We start from the raw sequence: 25,994 nt of genomic DNA on the forward strand, positions 1-25,994 counted from the left end.
CTCACTTGTTCAGTCGTGCTGTGGGGAAGGAGGAACTGCAAACAAATAGCACTGGCGTGTGCTTGCAGTGTCTCAGCCACACTGGATTTGCCCCTGCTTATGGCGTGTGTGCTTTCCCAGTCTACACTGCTTAGGCTCTAGGTTGCTCTGCCTGGAACTCTCTGAGGCTGGCAGTGGGTTACATGCACTTTCCAGGTCTAAACCACTCAGGTTCAGGTACTCAGGTACTCCACAAAGGTTAAGACTCGCTTGGGCCTACATTTTGTGCCCTTCCTAGGTCCGAGCTGCTCAGGTGACCAGTTGTTTGGCGAGCGTGGTCGCTGTGATTTATCACTTCCCCTGTCCCTGTCACTCAGTTTTCTGGGTGTACAACCAGCGCACCTTCACAGACAGATGTCAACCATCCAGAATCCCAACAAGTCTTGGTTAGCAATGAAGCCTGCTTGCAGTTTGGTAGATGATGCCTCTCTGGGGCCGCGATTGCCCCCTTCCACCTCTGGTTACCCTCACTTGCCTGTCTCCAGCAGGGGATGGGCTGGTCTGCAGCCGGCTAACTCTAGTCAGTCCTTTGTTCTGTGAGTGGGCCTAGCGGTGTCTTAAGTTAGGGCTTTTCACGGGGTAGCTATCCTACAGCCTGGTTTGCTATCTCAAGTTAGTTCCCTCAGATTGCCTTTGGGGAACTTAGGCCTGGTCCTTACTCTAAGCAATGAAGCCCATGCCACCCTGCCCAGCCCCTGCTTGCTAGTGGTGGATGCAGGCGTCTGCACTGCTTCTCCAGTAGGAGTTACCATTGGGCACATAATCTGTGGGTTTTATATATTTATTTTTCCTCCTGGTTATGTTGCCCTCTGAGGTTCCAAGGCTTGCCACGGACTCGCCAGTGAGAGTGTTTCCTGGTGTTTGGAAACCTCTCTTTTTAAAGACTCCCTTCCCGGATGGATCTCCATCCCTACCTCTTTTGTCTCTCTTTTTATCTTTTATATTTTTTCCTACCTCCTTTCAAAGACAATGGGCTGCTTTCCTGGGTTCCTGATGTCCTCTGCCAGCATTCAGAAGCTGTTTTGTGGAATTTACTCAGTGTTCAGATGTTTTTATTGATGAATTTGTGGGGGAGAAAGTGGTCTTCCCATCCTAGTCCTCTGCCATCTTAGGACTGCCCTCCCAAAAGTAGTTCTAAGAGGGAAGTTTATAACAATATAATCCTACCTCAGGAAAAACAAAAGTTTCAAATAAACAACCTAACCTTACACATAAAGCAGCTGGAGAAAGAACAAATAAAGTTCAAATTAGTAAAAGGAAAGGAATCCTAAAGATCAGAACAGAAATAAATTAAACAGAAACTAAGAAATCAGTAACAAAGATCAATGACTAAAACCTGGTTCTTTGAGAAGGTAAAAAAATTAATAAACATGTTTAGTCAGGCTAATTAAGAAAAAAGGAGAAAGGACTCAAATTAATAAAATTGGAAATAAAAAAGGTGAAATTACAACAGACACCCCAGAAATACAAAGATCATAATCAATTACTATAAGCAAATATATGCCAATAAAATGGACACTGTGGAAGAAATGGACAAATTCTTAGAAAGGTACAACCTCCCAAGACTGAATGAGGAAGAAATAATTTGAACATACCAATCACAATAATGAAGTTGAAACTGTCATTAAAATATCTTCTAACAAACAAAAGTCACAATGAGATGACTTCAAAGGTGAATTCTATCAAACATTTAGAGAAAAGCTAACTCCCATACTTCTCAAACTTTTCCAAAAAAGTTCAGGGAAAGGAGCACACACAAGCTCATTCTTTGAGTCTACCATCATGCTGATACCAAAGCCAGACAAATATATCATAAAAAAGAAAATCACAGACCAATATTATTGATGAACAGAAGGCAAAAATCCTCAACAAAATACTAGCAGACAGAATCAAACAACATATTAAAAGGATCAAACATCATGATTAAGTGGGGTTTACGCAAGGGATGCAAGGATTCTTCAATATATGCAAATAAAACAATGTGGTACACCAGAACAACAAATAAAAGGATAAAAGCCATATGATCATCCCAATGGATGCAGAAAAACCTTTATAGAAAATTCAACACCCACTTATAATAAAAAATCTTCTGAATGTGGATATAGATGGAACCCACCTCAACAAAATAAAGGCCATATAAGACAAACCCACAGCAACACAGAAAACATCATTCTCAATGGTCAATAATCAAAAGCATTTTCTGTAAGATCAGGAGTAAGACAAGGATGTCCACTCTCATCCCTATAATTCAACACAGTTTTGGAAATTCTAGCCATGGCAATCAGAAAAAAATAAATAAAAAGAATCCAAATTGGAAAAGAAGTAAAACTCCCATTGTTTGCAGATGACATAATACTACACACAGAACATCCCAAAGATGCCACCAGGAAACCATTTCAGCTTAATCAATGAATTCAATAAAATTCCAGGAAATAAACGTGATGAAATCTCTTTCATTCTTATACACTAACAATGAAAGCTCAGAAAGAGAAATTATCATTTACCATTGCAACAAAAAATAAAATACCCAGGAATAAACCTACCTAAGGAGGCTACAGACCTTGTTCATAGAAAACTATAAGATACTGATGAAAGAAGTTAAATACAACACAAACAGGTGGAGAGATTTACCATGTTCTTGAATTGAAAGAGTCAATATTGTGAAAACGACTATACAACAAAAAGAAACCTACAGATTCAATGCAATCCTTATCAAATTACCCATGTCATTTTTCACAGAATTAGGACAAAATTTCTTTTTTTTTTTTTTTTACAATTTATATAGAAAAACCACAAAGCAATCTTGAGAGCAAAACATGGAGCTGAAGGAATCAGACTAACTCCTTATTATACTACAAAGGGACAGTAATCAAGAGTGTATGATACTGTTTCAAAAACAGAAATATAGATCAATGGAACATGATAGAAAAACCAGACATAAACCTTCGCATCTATGGTCACATCCTTGAAAAAGATGGCAAGAATATACAAAGGATAAAAAACAGTCTCTTCTACAAGTGGTGCTGGAAAAACTGACCAGCTACATGTAAAAGATTAAAATTAGAACACTCCCTAACAAAATACACAAAAATAAACTCAAAATGGACCAAAGGGAGATGGAAGAAGATGATGGAGGAGGAAGATGGGGAGATCACCTGCCTCTCCACAAATACATCAAAAATTCATCAGAATATGGAACAACTCCTATAAAATAACTTCTAAACAACAGCAGAAGACTCAAACCTCCAAAAATGGAAGCCAGTCTCCTTTGAATGAGGTAGGACAAAAGATAAAGACATAAAAAGAGACAAAGAATTTCACTATGGGGGCTTGGGCCCCAAGGAAGGGAGGGAGTCTTGAGGTAAAGTTTCCATGCACTAGGAAACACCCTCACAGGTGGAGCCAAGGGGGAGCTACAGAACTTTGGAATGCCATGCAACAGCTGGGGCTCAGATGGCAAAACACAGAGAAAAATCACTACAGAAATGTGTGCTGCTGCCAAACATCACTTTTCAGCCAGCGAATAAGCAGCTCACAAGCCTCAGCCCTGACCAGAGGGTGGGGGCAGGGAGCTGAAAGAAGCTGCTAGCAAGCCTCTGCTTGCATCACAGGGTGGGTGTGGGTTGCCAAGGCTCTGGCAAAGATCCCAGGGAGAAGTCTAGGTTAGTAGCCCTGAGAATATGCTGAGAGGGCTACTTTGGCACAGCTGCAGAATTAGACATGACTACTGCTGCCAAAGCCTGGGAAGGTGACTGAGGGAGTGGACAAAACACTGCTGATGCAGTCCGGACCCCAGAGGTGGCAGCTCCCAGGCACAGGTTACTGCCTGCACCTTGTTGGGAGCTTAAACAACTTGGCTTCTCCTAGGGACGCACAAACTGGGAGAACTAACGACCTGCCTCAGACTGTTAACAGCATTCAACAGGTTTCTATTGTCCCAGGCATTCCCTGGTACATCCCAACTGTGGCTGCCATATCCTGCTTCTCTCCAGCCCAAGAAAGCAAATGAGCCCTAATTGAGCCTTGGCCTTCACCTGCTCTTGTCCAGGCAGGGAACAGACTGTAGACTTTAGGGGAAGCTGAACTTTAGGAGCAAGCACAAGCTGGAATAAGGCCAGATCTCAGACTGAACTAACCCCATACAGCCCACAACAGGTCCAGAGAAATTCTGAGATATTAGTGGACTTTGGTGTAAGTCTTATGGGTGTTCTGGGCTGACGAGTGTTGCCTTCATCAAGAATCTTGGGGACGTGCCTTCTGCACTGTGTAGCTTGGGAGGTCTTGGAGCTATAGTAGGAGCTGAGCCTGAACTCCTGAGTTGGGAGACACTAGTCCAGGACTTTAATCTACCAGAGAACTGCAGACCCCAGGGAACATTAATAGGCAAGAGTATCCCCAAAGGCCTCCATTTCAACACCAAAACCAAGCCCACTCAAAGGCCAGAAAACACTGGTGCCCAGAAGCCGCCCACCAATTCTTCAACAAAACAGAAACACAGAGGAACAAGATAGCAGAGGAATAGGTGGACATGGAGTACATCTCTCTCCATGGATACATCAGGAATACACCTTCAGACACAGAAGAGCTTGTGGAACACCAGCAGAGAGTGGGCAGGAGTACATTACCACTGGAAAAAAAATATATAGAACCATGCAAACTAGGTAAGACAAAGGAAAAAGGGGGAAAGAGGTGAGTTGGTGGGACTGGACCTGCCCTTGGCAGGTGGGGGAACTGAAGCAGGTGTCCGACCTCTACATCAGGGCAATTGTTTGGGATAGAGGAGAAATTTGAAGCTGAGAGTGAAGCAGTTGATCTGTGACAGTCCAAATGGAATGATAATCATACAGACAATTGCTGCCACAGCCATACATACCCTGGACAGGGATGTGGGTCCTCTAGAAGGCACAGTGGCTGGGAACTATAGCATAGGGATTGTGGAGCAGTCCCAGGGTGAGTTTGGTGTTGACTGCGGGGAGATGGCCAAAGGGGATGTGAGGGAGGAGACTGTGCTGGGAAACGCCTGTGAAGGGAAACCACGCAGCCATGGCGGCCAGGCAATACTATTGAGTCATGGATAGGGTGTGGAGCTATCACCGTAGCCTCTCTATCCTCACACACCAGCATCTGAACAATAGAGATCCTGGCCCTTCAACCAACTGACATGCTGAACAACAGAGTAGGACACCAGCCAGGAGACCCCTTTAAGTGCCTGATGTGCTGAACGATGGAGAAGGACCTCAGCCAGAGGAGCCCTTTAAGTGCCTGAATGGGCAGAGCAATTGAGAAGGACCAGACGAAGAGGCCTTCTGATTGATAGCTTCCAGAGGCTAGGAAAAAATTCTGATAGGGCCATAGCTACTGTGGCTGAGGCAGTCTGTTAACACAAACTTGTTGCCACCAAGGTCCCCACGACCCAAGCAGCTGCACCACCTTCATGCTCAACCCTCACTGGTGCAGAGCTGCCACAGGCTAGAAAAAAGCTAAATAGCACCATGTCTCCTGTGACAATAGCAGCTGGGGAGGCAAGGTGGACTGTGACTCCCAGCAAGGGAAAGGAAGCTGAGAACAGAGACTTAAAAAAAAAAAAATTCTTATACATTGACTTGTTCTGTAGATGCTTCTATTTTTTTCTTTATTTTTTCTTTTTCCTCCCCTTTTCCACTCTGTTATTGTAGTTGTTGATTTTATTAGTACTATTGAATCTATTGAAGCTTTTGAGAAATTTTTTTTTTATCATCACATTATTTATTTCTGTTATTATACTTTTGCCCCTACATTGGCCTTTTGCAGTACTATGGGTTTTTCATTTTTTCTCTTTTTTTACTTTAAATTATTTTTTAAATTTATTATTTTTCTACATTTTGTTTTACTTTTCCTACTGTTCTGTTCCCATTGCAGTTAATCTTTAATATATATAAATCTTCTTTATCTACCTCTATTTCATTTTGCATTTCTACTCTGTCATTCTTTTCTTTCTTACATTTCTTTTTTTCCACAATATTTGTTAGTTTGTTTTACTTCTGATGCTTTATTACACAGTTTGCATCTTGCTTTAGTTTTATTTTCCAGGCTTGTACTTTAGTTAGTTTTGCTCTTAAGTGATGGATATAATTTTTGGTTTCCTTTGTTCACCAGATCAACCTATTGGACCATTTTCTGGACTGTTTTGGTTTTATTAATGGGTGTACATGTATGTGAGTATATCCCATTATTTTAGCTATTATTTGCCTAATTTTGTAATTGCCATTTGTCTGGGGTGCATCTTTTGTTTCTCGCTTTTGTGTATTGTTTTAATCCCATTTAATGCCATAAAACCATCTGTGAAATTACCATTCCCCAGCCAGAGATCAAGCCCTGAACCTTTGGAGTGGGAGCACTGACTCCAAAACCCTAAACTACCAGAGAACTCCTAACCCCAGGAAGTATCCAATAGTGAGAACTCCAACAAAGGCAAACAATTGCATACAAGACCCAGCATAACCCAACTTCCAGTAGCACCCAGTGCAGGACACCTCATCCAAATAACAAGCCAAACAAGACAAAAAATACAAACCCAGTCTTCATCAGACAGGATTACCATCTCACTCAGCCCTGCCCTTCAGAGGAAAAAATTAGAAAAACTCATCTTCTCCCAACAGAACTCAAGCACAAGTCACCCTACACAAAGCTTACATGAACCACCTTACCAAACACAGGAGGGCAGAAACTGAAAGGAAGAAAAAATTCAAAGTCAAATTTTGGAAAAGGAGACCTCAAACAAAATAAGTTTTAAAAAATAATGTGTAATTGGCTCCAGTTTCATCCACCTCATTAGAACTGATTCAAATGTATTCTTTTTAATGGCTGAGTATGCTTGGGGCTGGTGCACTGAGATGACCCAGAGGGATGGTGAGGGGGGGCTAGATGGGAGGGGGGGTTGGGGATTGGGAACACGTGTACACCCGTGGCGGATTCATGTTGATGTGTGGCAAAACCAATAAAATATTGTAAAGTTTAAAAAAATAAATAAATAAATAAAAAGAAAGAAAAAAAGACATACTGAAAAAAATGTAAAAGCAGAGAAATACTGCACAAATGAAGGAAAAATCTAGACACACAAATCCAAATAAATGAAGAGGAAATAAGAAAACTATCTGAAAAGGAATTCAGAAAAAATGATAGTAAAGATGATCCAAAACCTCAAAAATAAAATGGAGAAAATAGAAGAATCAATTAACAAAGACCTAGAAGAAATAAATAATAAGCATACAGAGAAAAACAATACACTTGCTGAAATTAAAATTACTCTCAGTTCAATCAGTCATGTCCCACTCTTTGCCACCACATGGAGTGCAGCATGCCAGACTTCTCTGTCCATTACAAACTCCTGGAGCTTGCTCAAACTCATGTCCATTGAGTCAATGATGCCATCCAACCATCTCATCCTCAGTCATCCCCTTCTCTTCTTGCCTTCAATCTTTCCCAGCAGGGTCCTTTCCAATGAGTCAGGTCTTCACATTAGGTGGCCAATATATTGCAGTTTCAGCTTCAGTATCAGTCCTTCCAATGAATATTCAGGACTGATTTCCTTTAGGATTGACTGGTTTGATCGCCTTGCAGTCCAAGGGATTCTCTAGCGGCTTCTCCAACACTACAGTACAAAAGCACCAAATCTTCAGATCTCAGCATTCTTTAGGGTCAAACTCTCACATCCATAAATGACTGATGGAAAAACTATACTTTTGGCTATACAGACCTTTGTAAGCAAAAAATGTTTGTTTTTCAATATGCTGTCTAGGTTGGTCATAGCTTTTCTTCCAAGGAGCAAGCGCCTTTTAATTTCCTGTTTGCAGTCACCATCTGCAGTGATTTTGGAACCCAGGAAAATAAGTCCCTGTTTCCATTCTTTCCCATTTCATTTGCCATGAAGTGATGGGGCAAGATGCCATGATTTTCGTTCTTTGAATGTTGAATTTTAAGCAAGCTTGTTTACTCTCCTCTTTCACTTTGATCAAGAGACTCTTCACTTTCCGCCATAAGTGAGGTGTCATCTGTACATCTGAGGCTATTGATATTTTTTCTGGCAATCTTGATTCCAATTTGTGCTTCATTCAGCCCAGTATTCCACATGATATATTCTGAAAATAAGTTAAATAAGCAGGGTGACAATATACAGCCTTGGGTGCTCCTTTTCCAAATTGGAACCAGTCTGTTCTTCCATGTCTCGTTCTAACTGTTGCTTCTTTGACTGCATGCAGATTTCTCAGGAGATTGGGCAGATAGTCTGGTATTCCCATATGTTTAAGAATTTTCCACAGTTTTTTGTGATTCACACAGTCAAAGGCTTTGGCATAGTCAGTAAAGCAGAAATAGATGTTTTTCTGGAATTCTCTTGCTTTTTCAATGATCTGGTGGATGCTGGCAATTTGATCTCTGGTTCCTCTGCCTTTTCTAACTCCAGCTTGGACACCAGGAACTTCACAAATGACATACTACTGAGTCCTGGCTTGGAGAATTTTGAGCATTACTTTACTAGCATGTGAGATTAGTGCAACTATGCAGTAGTTTGAACATTCTTCAGCATTGCCTTTCTTCGGGATTGGAATGAATAGTGAATTTTTCCAGTCCTGTGGTCACTGCTGAGTTTTCCAAATTTGCTGGCATACTGATTGCAGCACGTTCACAGCATCATCTTTTAGGATTTGAAATAGCTCAACTGGAATTCCGTCACCTACACTAGCTTTGTTCATAGTGATTCTTCCTAAGGCCCACTTGACTTCACATTCCAGGATATCTGAATCTAGGTGAATGATAACACCATCATGGTTATCTGGGTCATTAAGATCTTTTTTGCATAGTTCTTCCGTGTATTCTTGCCACCTCTTCTTAATATCTTCAGCTTCTGTTAGGTCCATACCGTTTCTGTCATTTATTATGCCCATCTTTGCATGAAATATTCCCTTGGTATCTCTGATTTTCTTGAAGAGATCTCTAGTCTTTCCCATTCTATTGTTTTTCTTTTTTTGTTGTTTGTTTGTTTTGCATTGATCACTTAGGAAGACTTTCTTATCTCTCTTTGCTATTCTTTGGGACTTCACATTTAAATGGGTATATCTTTCCTTTTCTCTTTGCCTTTAGCTTCTCTTCTTTTCTCAGCTGTTTGTAAGGCCTCCTCAGACAACTAATTTTCCTTTTTGTATTTTTTTTTCCTTGGGGATGGTTTTGATCACAGCTTCCTGTAGAATGTGATGAACCTCTGTACATAGTTCTTTAGGCACTCTGTCTAAAAATCTAGTCCTTAGAATCTATTTGTCACTTGCATTGTATAATCATAAGGGCTTTGATTTAGGTCATACCTGAATGGTTTAGTAGTTTTCCCTACTTTCATAAATTTAAGTCTGATTTTGGCAATAAGGAGTTCAAGAACCGAGCCACAGTCAGCTCCCGGTCTTGTTTTTCTGTCTGTATAGAGCTTCTCCATCTTTGCCTGCAAAGAATATAATCAATCTGATTTGGGAATTGACCATCTGGTGATGTCCATGTGTAGAGTATCTCTTGTGTTGTTGGAAGAGAGTGTTTGGTATGACAAGTGCGTTCTCTTGGCAAAACTCAGTTAGCCTTTTCCCTGTTTCATTTTGTACTCCAAGGCCAAACTTGCCTGTTACTCCAGTTATCTCTTGACTTCCTACCTTTGCATTCCAGTCACCTATGCAATGGCACCCCACTCCAGTACTCTTGCCTGGAAAATCCCACTGACGGAGGAGCCTGGTGGGCTGCAGTCCATGGGGTAGCTAGGAGTCGGACACGTCTGAACGACTTCACTTTCACTTTTCACTTTCATGCATTGGAGAAGGAAATGGCAGCTCACTCCAGTGTTCTTACCTGGAGAATCCCAGGGATAGGGGAGCCTGGTGGGCTGCCATCTATGGGGTCGCACAGAGTCGGACACGACTGAAGCGACTTAGCAGCAGCACGATGAAAAGGATTTTTTTTTTTTTGGTGTTAGTTCTAGAAGTTCTTGTAGGTGGTCATAGAATGATTCAACTTCAGCTTCTTGAGCATTTGCAGTTCGGGCTTAGATTTGAAAAATTACTGTAATATGGAATGGTTTGCCTTTGAAACAAACAGAGATCATTCTGTCGTTTTTAACATTGCACAAAAGTACTGCATTTCAGAGTGTTTTGTTTACTATGAGGGCTACTCCATTTCTTCTAAGGGATTCCTTCCCACAGTAGTAGATATTATAGTCATCTGAGTTAAATTCGCTCATTCCAGTGCATTTTAGTTCACTGAGTCCTAAATGTCGATGTTCACTCTTGCCACCTCCTGTTTGACCACTTCCAATTTACCTTGATTCATGGACGTAACATTCCAGGTTCCTATGCAATATTCTCTACAGACTTTACTTCCATCACAAGTAAAATCCACAAATGGGTGTTTATTTTGCTTTGGCTCAGGCTCTTCATTCTTTTTGGAGCTATTTCTCCACTCTTCTCCTGTAGCATATTGGGCACCTATTGACCTGAAGAGTCCATTTTTCAGTTTCATACCTTTTTTCCTTTTCATACTGTTCAGGGGGTTCTCAAGGCAAGAATACAGAAGTGGTTTGCCATTTCCTTCTCCAGTAAAAAATACTCTAGAAGAAATCAGTAGCAGAATATCTGAGGCAGAAGAAAGGATCAGTGAGATGGAAGATAAAACGGTAGAAATTACTGCTGAGGAGCAGAATAAAGTAAAAATAATTAAAGGAACTGAGGATAGTATCAGAGACCTCTGGGACGATATTAAATACACCAACATTTGATTTATTGGGGTCCCAGAAGAAGAAGGGAAAAGGGAAGTGTATGAAAATTTTTGAAGAGATTATAGTTGAAAATTTCCCCCAAATGGGAAAGGAAATAGTCAAGTCCAAGAGGCACGAAGAGTCAGATACAGGATAAATTGAAAGAGAAACACATAACAGTCAAACTAACAAAGATTAAACATAAAGAATATTAAAAGCAGCAAGGGAAAAGCAACAAGTAACATGCAAGGGAAACCTCGTATGTTTAACAACTGATCCTTCTGCAGAAACTCTGCAGGCCAGAAGGGAATGGCAGGATATATTTCAAGTACTGAAAGGAAAGTATCTGCAACCAAGATTACTCTATCTGACATGGATCTCTTACAATACTGATGGAGAAATCAAAAGCTTTACAGACAAACAAAAGTAAAGAGAATTTAATACCATCAAAGCAGCTTTATAACAAACTATAATGGGACTTACATAGTCAGGAAATACTAGTGAAGAAAAAGAACTACAAAAACAAACCCAAAACTATTGAGAAAATGGCAATAGGAATATATACATCAATAATTACTTTAAATGTAAATGGATTAAATACTCCAACCAAAAGGCACAGATTGGCTGAACAGATACCAAAACTAGACCCATATATATGCTGTTTACAAAAACCCTCTTCAGACCTAAAGACACATATAGACTGAAACTGAGAGGATAGGAAAATATATACTATGCAAATTTTATGACCAACCTAGATAGCATATTAAAAAGGAGAGACATTACTTTGCCAACAAAGGTCCGTCTAGTCAAGGCTATGGTTTTTCCAGTAGTCATGTATGGATGTAAGAGTTGGACTGTGAAGAAAGCTGAGTGCAGAAGAATTGATGCGTTTGAACTGTGGTGTTGGAGAAGACTCTTGAGAGTCCCATGGACCGCAAGGAGATCCAACCCATCCATTCTAAAGGAGATCAGTCCTGGGTTTTCTTTGGAAGGAATGATGCTAAAGCTGAAGCTCCAGTACTTTGGCCACCTCATGTGAAGAGTTGTCTCATTGGAAAAGACTTTGATGCTGGGAGGGATGGGGGCAGGAGAGGAAGGGGACGACAGAGGATGAGATGGCTGGATGGCATCACTGACTCGATGGACGTGAATCTGAGTGTACTCTTGGTGTTGGTGATGGACAGGGAGGCCTGGCATGCTGTGATTCATGGGGTCGCAAAGAGTCGGACACTACTGAGTGACTGAACTGAACTGAATGCACCCAACATAAAAGCACCTCAATACATAAGAAAATACTAACAGATATAAAGGGAGAAATTGACATTAACACATTAATAGTAGAAGACTTTAACATCTTGCTTACACCAGTGAACTGATCATCAAAACAGAACTGTTATAAGGAAGCAAAAGCCTTAAAGGGCACATTATACCAGAAATATCATTGATATCTTCAGGAAATTCCATCCAAATGCAGAAGAATACAATTTCTTCACATGTGCACAGGAAACATTCTCCAGAGTAGACCACATCTTGGGTCATAAATCAAACTTCAGTAAATTTTTTAATCAATAAAACTGATATCATATTAATTATAATTTCTGACAACAATGCTATAAGAGTAGATCTCAATTGCAAGACAAACCTGTAAAAAATACAAACATATGTATATTAAACAATACATTTCTAAATAATGAACAGATTACTGAAGGCGACAAAAAGGGAAATAAAAAAATTCCTAGACACAAATGACAGTGAAAACCCAACAAGTCAACCTATTCAATTCAGCAAAAGCATTTCTAAGAAGGAAGTTTACAGCAATGCAATCCTACCTCAAGAAACAAGAAAAACATTGAATAGAAAACCTAACTTTACACCTAAAACAAATGGAAAAAGAACAAAAATTCTCAAAGTTAGCAGAAGGAAAGAAATCATAAAGTTCAGAACAGAAATAAATGATAAAGAATGAAAGAAACTAGTAAAGATTAATAAAAGCCAAAAGCTGGTTCTTTGAGAAGATAAACAAAATTGGCAAACCTTTAGCCAAACTCATCAAGAAAAAATGAGAGAAGAATCAAATCAGCAAAATTAGAAATGAAAAAGGAGAGGTTACAACAGACAATGCAGAAACACAAAGAATTATAAGAGCCTATTATGAGCAACTAAATGCCAATAAAATGAACAATGTGGAAGAAATGGACAGAGTCTTAGAAATTTCAATCTTCCAAGACTGATCCAGGAAGAAAAAAATTATGGACAACCCCAATTACAAGCACTGAGACCAAAATTATGTAAAAAACAAACAAACAAACAAAAACAAAAACAACAAAAAAAAAACTCCCCCAAAACAAAAGCCCAAGGTTAGATGGCTTCACAGGTGAATTCTATAAAATATTTAGAAAAGAGCTAATGTTTATCATTTTATACCTCTTTCACAAAACTTCAGAGGGAGGAACACTTCTAAACTTTTTCTATGAGGCCACCATCACCCTGATACCAAAACCAGGCAAAGACAACCGAAAAGAATATTACAGGCCAATATTATAGATGAACATAGATGGAAAAATCCTGAACAAAATTCTAGGAAACAGAATTCAGCAACACAATAAAAGCTCATACACCAGGATCAAGTCTGGTTTATCACAGGGATGCAAGGATTTTTCAATATATGCAAATCAATATGATACTCCATATTAACGAATTGAAAGGTAAAAACCATATGATAATCTCAGTAGATTCAGAAAACCCTATGACAAAATTTAGCACCCATTTATCATAAAAACTCTTCAAAAATGGGCATAGAAGGAACCTGCCTCAACACAGTAAAGACATATATATTAAGCCCACAGCAAATACCATTCTCAATAGTGAAAAACTGAAAGCATTTGCCCTAAGATTAGGAACAAGACAAGTGTGTCCACTCTCACCACTATTATTCAACATAGCTTTGGAAGTCCTAGCTATGGTGATCAAAGAAGAAAAAGAAATAAAGGAACGCAGATTGGAAAAGAACATGCAAAACCCACTGTTTGCAGACGACATGATACTATACTTAGAAAATGCTAAAGATACTATCAGAAAATTACTAGAGTTAATCAGTGAATTTAGCAAAGTCAAAGGGTACAAAATTAATACACATATATCATTTGCATTCCTATATAGTAACAATGAAAAATCAGAAATAGAAATTAAACAATCAATCCTATTCACTATTGCAACAAAGATAATAAGAAAAACCTAACTAAGGAGACAAAAGAACTGCATACAGAAAATTATAAGACACTGATGAAAGAAATCAAAGACAATATAAACAGATGGAGAGATATTCCATGTTCCTGGGTTGGAAGAATCAATACCATGAAAACAACTATACAACCAAATGCAGTCCACAGATTCAATGAAATCTCTAGCAAATTACCAATGGCATTTTTCACAGAGCTAGAACAAAAAATTTCACAATTCATATGGAAACAAAAATGACCCTGAATAGCCAATGCAGTCTTGAGAAGCATGGAGCTGGAGAAATCATCTTTCTTGACTTGAGACTATACTACAAAGATATAGTCATCAAGACAGTATAGTACTGGCACAAAAACAGAAATATAGAATTTGGAACAAGATAGTTCAGAGATAAACCCATGCACCTATGGGTACCTTATTTTTGACAAGAGTCAGGACCCATCAATGGGCCAAAAACAGCCTCTTCAAAAAGTGGTATTGGGAAAAATGGACAACTACATGTAAAAAGAATGTAATTAGAACACTTCCTAACACCATTCACAAAGATAAATTCAAAATGGATTAAAGACCTAAATGTAAGACCAGAAACCATAAAACTCTTAGAGGAAAATATAGGCAGAATATTCAATGATATAAATCAAAGCAAGATGCTCTATGACCCACCTAGAGTAATGGAAATAAAAACAAAACAAACAAACAAACAAAAAAAACCAAGTGGGACCTAATTAACTTAAAAGCTTTTTCACAGCAAAGGAAACTATAAACAAGGTAAAAAAGCAATGCTCTGAATGGGAGAAAATAATAGCAAATGAAACAACTGACAAAGGATTAACTTCCAAAATATACAAGCAACTCATAGAAGTCAATACCTGAAAAACAAACAACCCAATCAAAAACTGGGCAGAAGACTTAAACAGACATTTCTCCAAAGAAGACATACAGTTGGCTAACATTCAGATGGAACAATACTCAACATTGCTCATTATTAGAGAAATGCAAATCAAAACTACAATGAGATATCTCCTCACACGAGTCAGAATCAGCTCAGTTCAGCATAACTGAACTGATTCTGTGATCCCATGGACTGTAGCATGTCAGGCTTGCCTGTCCATTACCAACTCCTACAGCTTAATCAAACACATGTCCATCAAATCAGTGATGCCATGCAACCAACTCATCCTCTGTTGTCCCCTTCTGCTCTTGTCTTCAATCTTTCCCAGCATCAGGGTCTTTTCCAATGAGTCAGTTATCTGCAGCAGGTGGCCAAAATATTGGAGCTTCAACTTCAGCATCAGTCCTTCCAATTATTCAGGACTGATTTCCTTTAGGATTGATTGGTTTGATCTCCTTGCCGTCCAAGGGACTCTCAGCAGTCTTCAATACCACAGTTCAAAAGCATCAATTCTTCAGTGCTCACCTTTCTTTATGGTCCAACTCTCACATCTATACATGACTACTGGAAAAAGCATAGCTTTGACTAGATGGACCTTTGTTGGCAAAATAATGTCTCTGCTTTTTAATATGCTGTCTAGGTTGGTCATAGCTTTTCTTCCAAGGAGCAAGCATCTTTAAATTTCATGGCTGCAGTCACTATCTGTAGCGATTTTCGAACCCCCCAAAATAAAGTCTGCCATGGTTTCCATTGTTTTCCCATCTATTTGCCATGAAGTGATGGCACCAGATGCCATGATCTTAGATTTTTGAATGTTGAGGTTTCAGCCAGGTTTTTCACTCTCCTCTTTCACTTTCATCAAGAGTCTCTTTAGTTCCTCTTCACTTTCTGCCATAAGGATGGTATCATCTGCATATCTGAGGTTATTGATATTTCTCCTGGCAATCTTGATTCCAGCTCATGCTTCATCCAGTCCAGCATTTTGCATGATGTACTCTGCATATAAGTTAAATAAGCAGGGTGACAATATACAGCCCTGACATACTCCTTTCCCGATTTGGAACCAGTCTGCTGTTTCATGTCTGGTTCTAACTGTTGCTTCTTGACCTATATACAGATTTCTCAGGAGGTAGGTAAGGTGGTCTGGTATACCGTGTCTTCAAGAATTTTTCACATTTTGTTGTGATCTACACAGTCAAAGCTTTGGAAATAAATGTTTTCTTGAACTCTCTTGCTTTTTCAATGATCCAATGGATTTTGGAAATTTGATTTCTGGTTTCTCTGCCTTTTCTAACTCCAGCTTGAACATCTGGAATTTCATGGTTTACATACTGTTGAAGCCTGGCTTAGAGAATTTTGATCATTACTTTGCTAGTATATGAGATGAGTGCAATTGTGCAGTAGTTTGAACATTCTTTGGCATTGCCTTTCTTTGGGATTGGAATGAACTGACTTTTCCAGTCCTGTGGCCACTGCTGAGTTTTCCAAATTTGCTGGCATACTGATTGAAGCACATTCACAACATCATCTTTTAGGATTTGAAATAGCTCAACTGGAATTCCATCACTTCCACTAGCTTTGTTCATAGTGATGCTTCCTAAGGCCCACTTGACTTCACTTTCCAGGATGTTTGGATCCTGGTGAGTGATCACACCATCGTGGTTATCTGGGTCATGGAGATATTTTCTGTGCAGTTCTTCTGTGTATTCTTGCCACCTCTTCTTAATATCTTCTGCTTCTGTTAGGACCATACCATTTCTGTCCTTTATTGTGTTCGTTTTTGCATTAAATGTTCCCTTGCTCTCTTATATCCATTCAGAATGGCCATCAACAAAAAGTCTACAAACAGTAAATTCTGGAAAGGATGTGGAGAAAAGGGTGCACTCTTGCACTATTGATGGGAATGTAAATTTGTACAATCACTATGGAAGACAGTATGAAGATTCCTTAAAAAAAACCAGGAATAAAATCACCATATGATTCAGCTATCCCACTACTAGGCATATACCCTGAGGAAACCAAAAATGAAAAGGACACCTGTAGTCCAATAATCATTGCAGCACTATTTACAATAGCTAGAACATGGAAGCAACGTAGATATTCATTGACAGATGAATGGATAAAGAAGCTGTGGCACATATATATAAGGAATATTGCTCAGCCACAAAAAGGAATGCATTTGAGTCAGTTCTAATGAGGTGAATGAATCTAGAGCCTTTTATGCAGCGTGAAAAGTTGAAAGTGAAAGTCGCTCAGCGTATCCTATTCTTTGTGCTCCTATGGATTAGTCTGCCAGTCTTCTCTGTCCATGGAATTTTCCAGGCCAGAAAACTGGCCTGGGTAGCTGTTTCCTTCTCCTGGGGATCTTCCTAACCCAGGGATCAAACCCAGGTCTTCTGCATTGCAACCAGATTCTTTATCAGCTGAGCCATCAGGGAAGCCTATGCAGAGTGAAGTAAGTCAGAAAGAGAAAGATAAATATCATATTCTAACGCATATATATGGAATCTAGAAAGATGGTACTGATGAATTTATTTGTAGGGCAGCAATGGAGGCTCAGAGGTTAAAGCATCTGCCTAGAATGCGGGAGACCCGGGTTCAATTCTTGGGTCAGGAAGATCCCCTGGAGAAGGAAATGACAACCCACTCCAGCACTCTTGCCTGGATAATTCTATGGAGGGAGGAGCCTGGTAGGCTACAGTCTATGGGGTTGCAAAGAGTCGGACACGACTGAGCGACTTCACTTTCACTTTCAATGGAGAAACAGACATAGAGAACAAATTTATGGACACAGCAGGGGGAAGAGGAAGGAGATGGTGAGCTGAATGAAGAGAGTAACTTGGAAATGTACATTACCATATGCAAAGGAGATAGCCAATGGGTATTTGCTCTATGACTCAGGGAACTCAAACAGGGGCCCTGTAACAACATAAAGGGGTGGGATGAGGAGGGAGATGGGAGTTTCAAGAGGGAGGAGACATATGTATACCTATGGTTGACTCATGCTGATTTTTGGCATTAACGACAAAATTCTGTAAAGCAATTATTCTTCAATTAAAAAATAAATCTATTAAAAAAAAACAGAAACACAGCATTGCACATTAGCAGACAGGCTGCACAAATCCATACCAAATCAACAGACATCCCAAAACTTAATACTGGATATGGCTCTGCCTTTCAGAGAGACGAGATCCAGCTCCATCCACAGGCAAAAGTCCCTCAACCAGCAAACCTTCACAAGGCACTGTTCCAACTCCACACACTGGAGGCAGACTCCACAATTAAGAACTACAACCTTCCAGTCTGCAGAAATGGGACCCCAAGCAAAGTAAACTAAACAAAATGACAACAGAAAAATATGCAGCAAGTGAAAGAACAAGGTATAAACCTACCAGAACAAGCACATGAGGAGGAAATAGGGAATCTGCATGAAAGAGAATTCCAAATAATCATAGTAAAGATGATCCAAAACCCTCAAAACAAAATGGAGGCATGGATAAGTAGACTGAACACATGGATAAAGAAAATGGAAGAAATGTTTAAAAAGGATATAGAAGAATTAAAGAATAAACAATCAACCATGAACAATGCAATACTGAGATTAAAAATATACTAGAGGGAACCAACAGTGGAGTAACTGAAGAAGAATGGGTAAGTGAGCTGGAAGATTGAATGGTGGAAATAACTGAAGCAGAGAAGAATAAAGAAAAAAGAATGAAATGAAATGAGGACAGCTTCAGAGACCTCTGGGACAACTTTAAGAGCCCCAACATTTGAATCATAGGTATCTCAGGAGAGACAAAAGGAAAGGGCATGATAAAATATTTAAGGGGATTATAGTCAAAAATTCCCTAAAATGGGAAAAGAAATAGACACCCAAGTGCAGAAAGCCCAGAGAGTTCCCTACAGGACAAAATCAAGGAGAAATACGCCAAAACATATATTAATCAAACTAACAAAGTACAACACAAGGAACAAATATTAAAAGCAGCAAGGAAAAAGCAAAAATAACATACGAGGGGATCACCATAAGGCTGACAGATGATCTTTCAACAGAAACCCTGCAGGACAGAAGAAAATGACAGGACATACTTAAAGAGATGAGAGGGACAAACCTACATCCAAGATTACTCTATCCAGCAAGAATCTCATTCAGATTTGAAGGCGACATAAAAGATTTAGAGACAAGCAAAGCAGCACTACCAAACCAGCTCCTCACCAAATACTAAAGGAACTTCTCTAGACAGAAAACACAGAAAAGACTGACCAAAAAACCCCCAAAACAAAAATTAAATGGTAACAGAATCATGTGAAATACCAAGCTGGATGAATCACAAGCAGGAATCAAGGTTGCTGGAAAAATATCAATAACCTCAGATATACAGATGACATCACCCTTATGGGAGAAAGTGAAGAGGAACCAAAAGCCTCTTGATGAAAGTGAAAAAGGAGAGTGGAAAAAGTTGGCTTAAAACTCAACATTCAGAAAATGAAGATCATGGCATCTGGTCCCATCACTTCATGGGAAATAGATGGGGAAACAGTGGAAACAGTGACAGGTTATTTTCTTGGGTTCCAGAATCCAAAATCAGAGTAGAAATAAATGAATAAGAAGTGAAGGAGACTATAGAAAAAATCAATAAAACTAAAAGCTGGTTCATTGAGAATATGAAAAAAATTAACAAACCATAAGTCAGGCTTATCAAGAACAAGAGCAAGAAGACTTAGTAAAATTAGAAATGGAAAATAAGTTACAATGAACAACACAAAAATATAAAGGATCATAAGAGAGCAACTATATGGCAATAAAATGAATAACACGGAAGAATGGACAAATTCTTAGACAAGTATAACCTTCCAAAACTGAACCAGGAAGAAACTGAAAATATGAACAGACCAATCACAAACATGGAAATCAAAACTGTAATAAAAAATCTTCCAACAACAACAACAACAAAAAGCCTGGTAGTTCCCTGAGAGAGGGACTGCAGCTGCAAGTGTGCAGATCACAGAGGCTGTGACCCCCAGAGGCAGGAGCCGCCAAGTTCCCCTCCCTGACCCTCAATCACTCCACCCAGCCACCTGCCATCGGCCAGCATCCATGGTAGCAGGTGCCTAGTGCAGCCCCCCATACCCCACGCCCACCATCACCACCCCATCAATGGATCCATGCGTCCATGGCCAGTCTCACCTGGCATCGCAGTCTGCCTGTCACAGCCCCAATGCCCATGGTGATGGCCCAGATGACGGCAAAAGCAGCAGGGGATGCTGCTGAGTTGAAGACAGCACAGCTTGCCTACCAGACCTACTCACTTGCCTTGCTGCTTGTCTATGTTTACGAGTTTACAACTTTTCTAAGACCTTTTGTACACAAGTTCAGTTCAGTTCAGTTGCTCAGTCGTGTCCGACTCTTTGTGACACCAAGAATCACAGCATGCCAGGCCTCCCTGTTCATCACCATCTCCCGGAGTTCACTCAGAGTCACGTCCATCAAGTCCGTGATGCCATCCAGCCATCTCATCCTCAGTTGTCCCCTTCTCCTCCTGCCCCCAATCCCTCCTAGCATCAGAGTCTTTTCCAACGAGTCATCTCTTCTCATGAGGTGGCCAAAGTACTGGAGCTTCAGCTTTAGCATCATTCCTTCCAAAGAAAACCCAGGGCTGATCTCCTTCAGAATGGACTGGTTGGATCTCTTTGCAGTCCAAGGGACTCTCAAGAGTCTTCTCCAACACCACAGTTCTAAAGCATCAATTCTTCAGCGCTCAGCCTTCTTCAAAGTCCAACTCTCACATCCATACATGACCACAGCAAAACCCATAGCCTTGACTAGACGGACCTTAGTCGGCAAAGTAATGTCTCTGCTTTTGAATATACTATCTAGGTTGGTCATAACTTTTCTTCCAAGGAGTAAGCGTCTTTTAATTTCATGGCTGCAATCACCATCTGCAGTGATTTTGGAGGCCCCCAAAATAAAGTCTGACACTGTTTCCACCGTTTCCCCATCTATTTCCCATGAAGTGATGGGACCAGATGCCATGATCTTGCTTTTCTGAATGTTGAGCTTTAAGCCAACTTTTTCGCTCCCCTCTTTCACTTTCAACAAGAGGCTTTTTAGCTCCTCTTCACTTTCTGCCATAAGGGTGGTGTCATCTGCATACCTGAGGTTATTGATATTTCTCCCAGCAATCTTGATTCCAGCTTGTGTTTCTTCCAGTCCAGCGTTTCTCATGATGTACTCTGCATAGAAGTTAAATAAGCAGGGTGACAATATACAGCCTTGACGTACTCCTTTTCCTATTTGGAACCAGTCTGTTGTTCCATGTCCAGTTCTAACTGTTGCTTCCTGACCTGCATACAGATTTCTCAAGAGGCAGGTTAGGTGGTCTGGTATTCCCATCTCTTTCAAAAGTTTCCACAGTTTATTGTGATTCACACAGTCAAAGGCTTTGACATAGTCAATAAAACAAAAATAGATGTTTTTCTGGAACTCTCTTGCTTTTTCCATGATCCAGCGGATGTTGGCATTTTGATCTCTGGTCCTCTGCCTTTTCTAAAACCAGCTTGAACATCAGGGAGTTTTTCACGGTTCATGTATTGCTGAAGCCTGGCTTGGAGAATTTTGAGCATTACTTTACTAGCATGTGAGATGAGTGCAATTGCGCAGTAGTTTGAGCATTCTTTGGTATTGCCTTTCTTTGGGATTGGAATGAAAACTGACCTTTTCCAGTCCTGTGGTCACTGCTGAGTTTTCCAAATGTGCTGGCATATTGAGTGCAGCACTTTCACAGCATCATCTTTCAGGATTTGAAACAGCTCAACTGGAATTGCATCACCTCCACTAGCTTTGTTCGTAGTGATGCTTTCTAAGGCCCACTTGACTTCACTTTCCAAGATGTCTGGCTCTAGATTAGTGATCACATCATCATGATTATCTGGGTCGTGAACATCTTTTTTGTACAGTGCTTCCGTATATTCTTGCCACCTCTTCTTAATATCTTCTGCTTCTGTTAGGTCCATACCATTTCTGTCCTTTATCGAGCCCATCTTTGCATGAAGTGTTCCCTTGGTATCTCTAATTTTCTTGAAGAGATCTCCAGTCTTTCCCATTCTGTTGTTTTCCTCTATTTCTTTGCATTGATCGCTGAAGAAGGCTTTCTTATCTCTTCTTGCTATTCTTTGGAACTCTGCATTCAGATGCTTATATCTTTCCTTTTCTCCTTTGCTTTTTGCCTCTCTTTGCACAGCTATTTGTAAGGCCTCCCTAGAGAGCCATTTTGCTTTTTTGCATTTCTTTTCCATGGGGATGGTCTTGATCCCTGTCTGCTGTACAATGTTACGAACCTCATTCCATATTTCATCAGGCACTCTATTTATCAGATCTGGGCCCTTAAACCTATTTCTTACTTCCACTGTATAACCATAAGGGATTTGATTTAGTCATATCTGAATGGTCTAGCAGTTTTCCTTACTTTCTTCAATTTAAGTCTGAATTTGGCAATAAGGAGTTCATGATCTGAGCCACAGTCAGCTCCTGGTCTTGTTTTGTTGACTGTATAGAGCTTCTCCATCTTTGGCTGCAAAGAATATAATCAATCTGATTTCGGTTATGACCATCCGGTGATGTCCATGTGTGGAGTCTTCTCTTGTGTTGTTGGAAGAGGGTGTTTGCTATGACCAGTGCGTTTTCTTGCCAAAACTCTATTAGTCTTTGCCCTGCTTCATTCTGCATTCCAAGGCCAAATTTGCCTGTGACTCCAGGTGTTTCTTGACTTCTACTTTTGCATTCCAGTCCCCTAGAATGAAAAGGACATCTTTTTTGGGTGTTAATTCTAAAAGGTCTTGTAGGTCTTCATAAAACCGTTCTACATCAGCTTCTTCAGCATTACTGGTTGGGGCATAGAATTGGATAACTATGGTATTGAATGGTTTGCCTCGGAGACGAACAGAGATCATTCTGTCGTTTTTGAGATTGCATCCAAGTACTGCATTTCAGACTGTTTTGTTGACCATGATGGCTACTCCATTTCCTCTGAGGGATTCCTGCCCACAGTAGTAGATGTAATGGTCATCTGAGTTAAATTCACCCATTCCAGTCCATTTTAGTTTGCTGATTCCTAGAAAGTCGACGTTCACCCAAAGGGAACTCACGTACACCCATGGTGAGTTCATGTTGATGTATGGCAAAACCAATACAGTATTGTAAAATAAAATAAATAAAATAAAATAAAAAAATAAAAATGCTTTTATATTTAATCCAAAGAAGAAGGATCTTAGGCAATTGGGGGTTTTGGTTTTGGCTTCATTTCTAAGTCTTCTTTTCCTCTTTGTTCACTTTGGGGTTCAGGTACCCCCACTGCTTCAGACTTCCAAGGCTTTTGGGGCCCCCACATTAATAAGGCAGCCACTTGGTGAGTCTGACATGGCTTTCAGTGACACGCTGCTCCCATCCTTCTCCACATTCAAGTCCAGCCCAGCGGGAAGGTAGAAGACACTGTGTCCAGCAGGTGCCCCAAATAACCACTGATGGCAGGAGCTCTCCTACGTGAACTGACTTCCCCTGGTGCTTCTTGGCGGCAGTGACTGTGGCCACCAGTCTGGAGAGTGGCAGAATCAGTGGGGCTTGTGGCAGCAGCAATGTGGCTCTCCTACCCTGGAGGGAGATGGAGGAGTTCGGTGATTTCCAGGACCTGGACTTTATCCTTTCCAACTCTGTGTCCCATCAGGAGTCAGTGGCCACCACGGTGTCCTCATCAGCATCATCCTTGTCCTTCCCAATGAGTAGCAGTTCTGCCAGTTATCCCTCCACCTGCAGCTTCAGCTATCGAATCAGGACAGGCACGGCGCCAGGCAGCTCCAGTGGCAGCCTCCTCTATGGTGGTGAGTCTGCACCCCCTCCAACACTCCCTTCAACCTGGCAAATATCAGCGACATGAGCCTCTCTGGCAGTGAGCTCCCACAGCCCAAACTGGACCCAGTGTACATTCTGCCACAGCAGCTGTAGTCGCCAGGTTGGCAGGATGATGGGCAAGTTTGTGTTGAAGGCATCACTGAGTGTTCCTGGCAGTGAGTAAGGCAGCCCATTGGTCATCAGTGTTAGCAAAAGCAGCCAGGATGGCAGCCACCTGGTGGTGGTGGTGGCGCCCTATGGCAGTGGGCCACTGTGCAGTTGCCCTAAGTTCAAGCTTGGACCCCCTCTCAGCAATGGCCACCAGTCTCATGTACATGACTTTCCTCTGGGGTGGCAGCTCCCCAGCAGGACTACTCTGACACTGGGTGCCCAGGAGCTGCTGAGCAGCAGAGACTGTCATCCTATCCTGTGGCTCCCTTCCCCACTCATCCCCCAGGCTTCCATCCCCACCCTGGGCCCAACCACCCTTCCTTTCTGCTTGACAAGATGCAGCCACAAGTCCCACTGCTCCATTACCAAGGACTCATACCACCCAGTTCCTGCATGCTGGAAGAGTCCAAGCCAAAGAAGGGGAGAAGGTTGTGGCCCCAGAAAACTATGGCCACTCACACTTGTGATTACAGAGGCTACAGCAAAACCTACATGAAGAGTTTTCATCTCAAGGCACACCTCCACACCCACACAGGTAACGTACCTTACCACTGTAACTGGGATGGCTGTGGGTGGAAGTTTGTTCACTCAGATGAACTGACCAGGCACTACTGCAAACACACCTGGCATGACCCCTTCCGGTGCCAGTATGGGGCGGGGCATTCTCAAGGTCGGACTACCTCACTTTACACATGAAGAGACACTTTTAAATCCCCAAACAGTGGATGTGACCTGCACTGCCAGAAGAGAATTCAGTGTTTTTAATATTTCATATTGTCTTCCTGGTGAGGAGAGGAACCCAGCTGGAAAGCACTATAATCATGGTCAAGTTCCCAACCAGTCAACTTGTGAATGGATAATCAGGAGACAGTAGGAAATCAAAAGACAAACAAACAAGCAAAACAAACAAAAAATAAAACATTAAAAAAAAAAGATGGGGTCTGTGGCTGGATCTTCTATCATTCCAATTCTAAATCCAACTTGCATATATATTCCTGGACTTATGAATGCCAAAGAGGTGATTGGAAGTTGTGGATATCAGGGTATAAATTAGATCTGAGAGTTGAGGGGAGGGAAGACCAGAATCCACTGAATTGGTTCAAGTTGGCAATGGACAGGGAGGCCTGGCGTGCTGCGATTCATGGGGTTGCAAAGAGTCGGACACGACTGAGCAACTGAACTGAACTGAACTGAATATAAGAAAAAACATCATCTTGTGTTCTCCTTGCATTCTAAAAGCCATTATTATGACCTTAGAAGAGGACAAAATTCAAGTACAGAAAATGTTTTTAATAGCCTAAATGATGGTGCTTGGTAAGTCTTGGTTCTAAACATACCAAGTGAAGCCAGAGTTCATAAACTACTACATACTTTGACAAGGAAAATTTACTTTTGCCTTCTGAGCTATGTTTATGGCCTAAGTCAGAAAAATACACTTGGTTTACTTTAAATCTTTTTATACAGACAGTCTGTTATGCATTGTGGTTTCATATGTGCAATAATATGTATAGTGGTTTATTCCCAAGTATACCTTTAAGCAGAACAAATTTTTAAATATAGTCTGCCTTAATAAATATATAATATAAATTTAAGCAACCTTCCATTTTGTATATTTGTAAACTGTAAAGAAAAAAGATTAACATTTTGTAGAATTCATATTTTGCATATTCAAGATGGGAATTAAGTTTAAATAAACCTGTAATATTTTATCTAAAAATAAAAAAAGCCCAGGGCCAGATGGCTTCACAGGTGCATTTTACCAAAAGTTTAGAGAAGAGCTAACACCTATTTTGCTCAAACTCTTCCAGAAAATTGAAGAGGAAAGAACATTTCCAAACAAGGCCACCATCACCATAATACCAAAATCAGACAAAGACGCCACAAAAAAAAAAAAAAAAAGAAAGAAAGAAAGAAAATAAAGAAAAGAGAGACAGAAAATTACAGGCGGATGTTACTGATGAACATAGATGCAAAAATATTCAAATATTCTAGCAAAAAGAATCCAA

The 25,994-nt window shown here is 40.5% G+C and overlaps 1 pseudogene; it reads left to right on the top strand.

Annotated features, from left to right (window-relative positions):
* The first annotated feature begins 23,089 nt into the window (after window positions 1-23,089).
* LOC101119700 (Krueppel-like factor 4) lies at window positions 23,090-24,698 on the top strand (annotated as a pseudogene).
* Window positions 24,699-25,994: the final 1,296 nt, after the last annotated feature.

Source organism: Ovis aries, chromosome X (assembly GCF_016772045.2).
Source record: "Ovis aries strain OAR_USU_Benz2616 breed Rambouillet chromosome X, ARS-UI_Ramb_v3.0, whole genome shotgun sequence".
NCBI classification, from domain to species: Eukaryota; Metazoa; Chordata; class Mammalia; order Artiodactyla; family Bovidae; genus Ovis; species Ovis aries.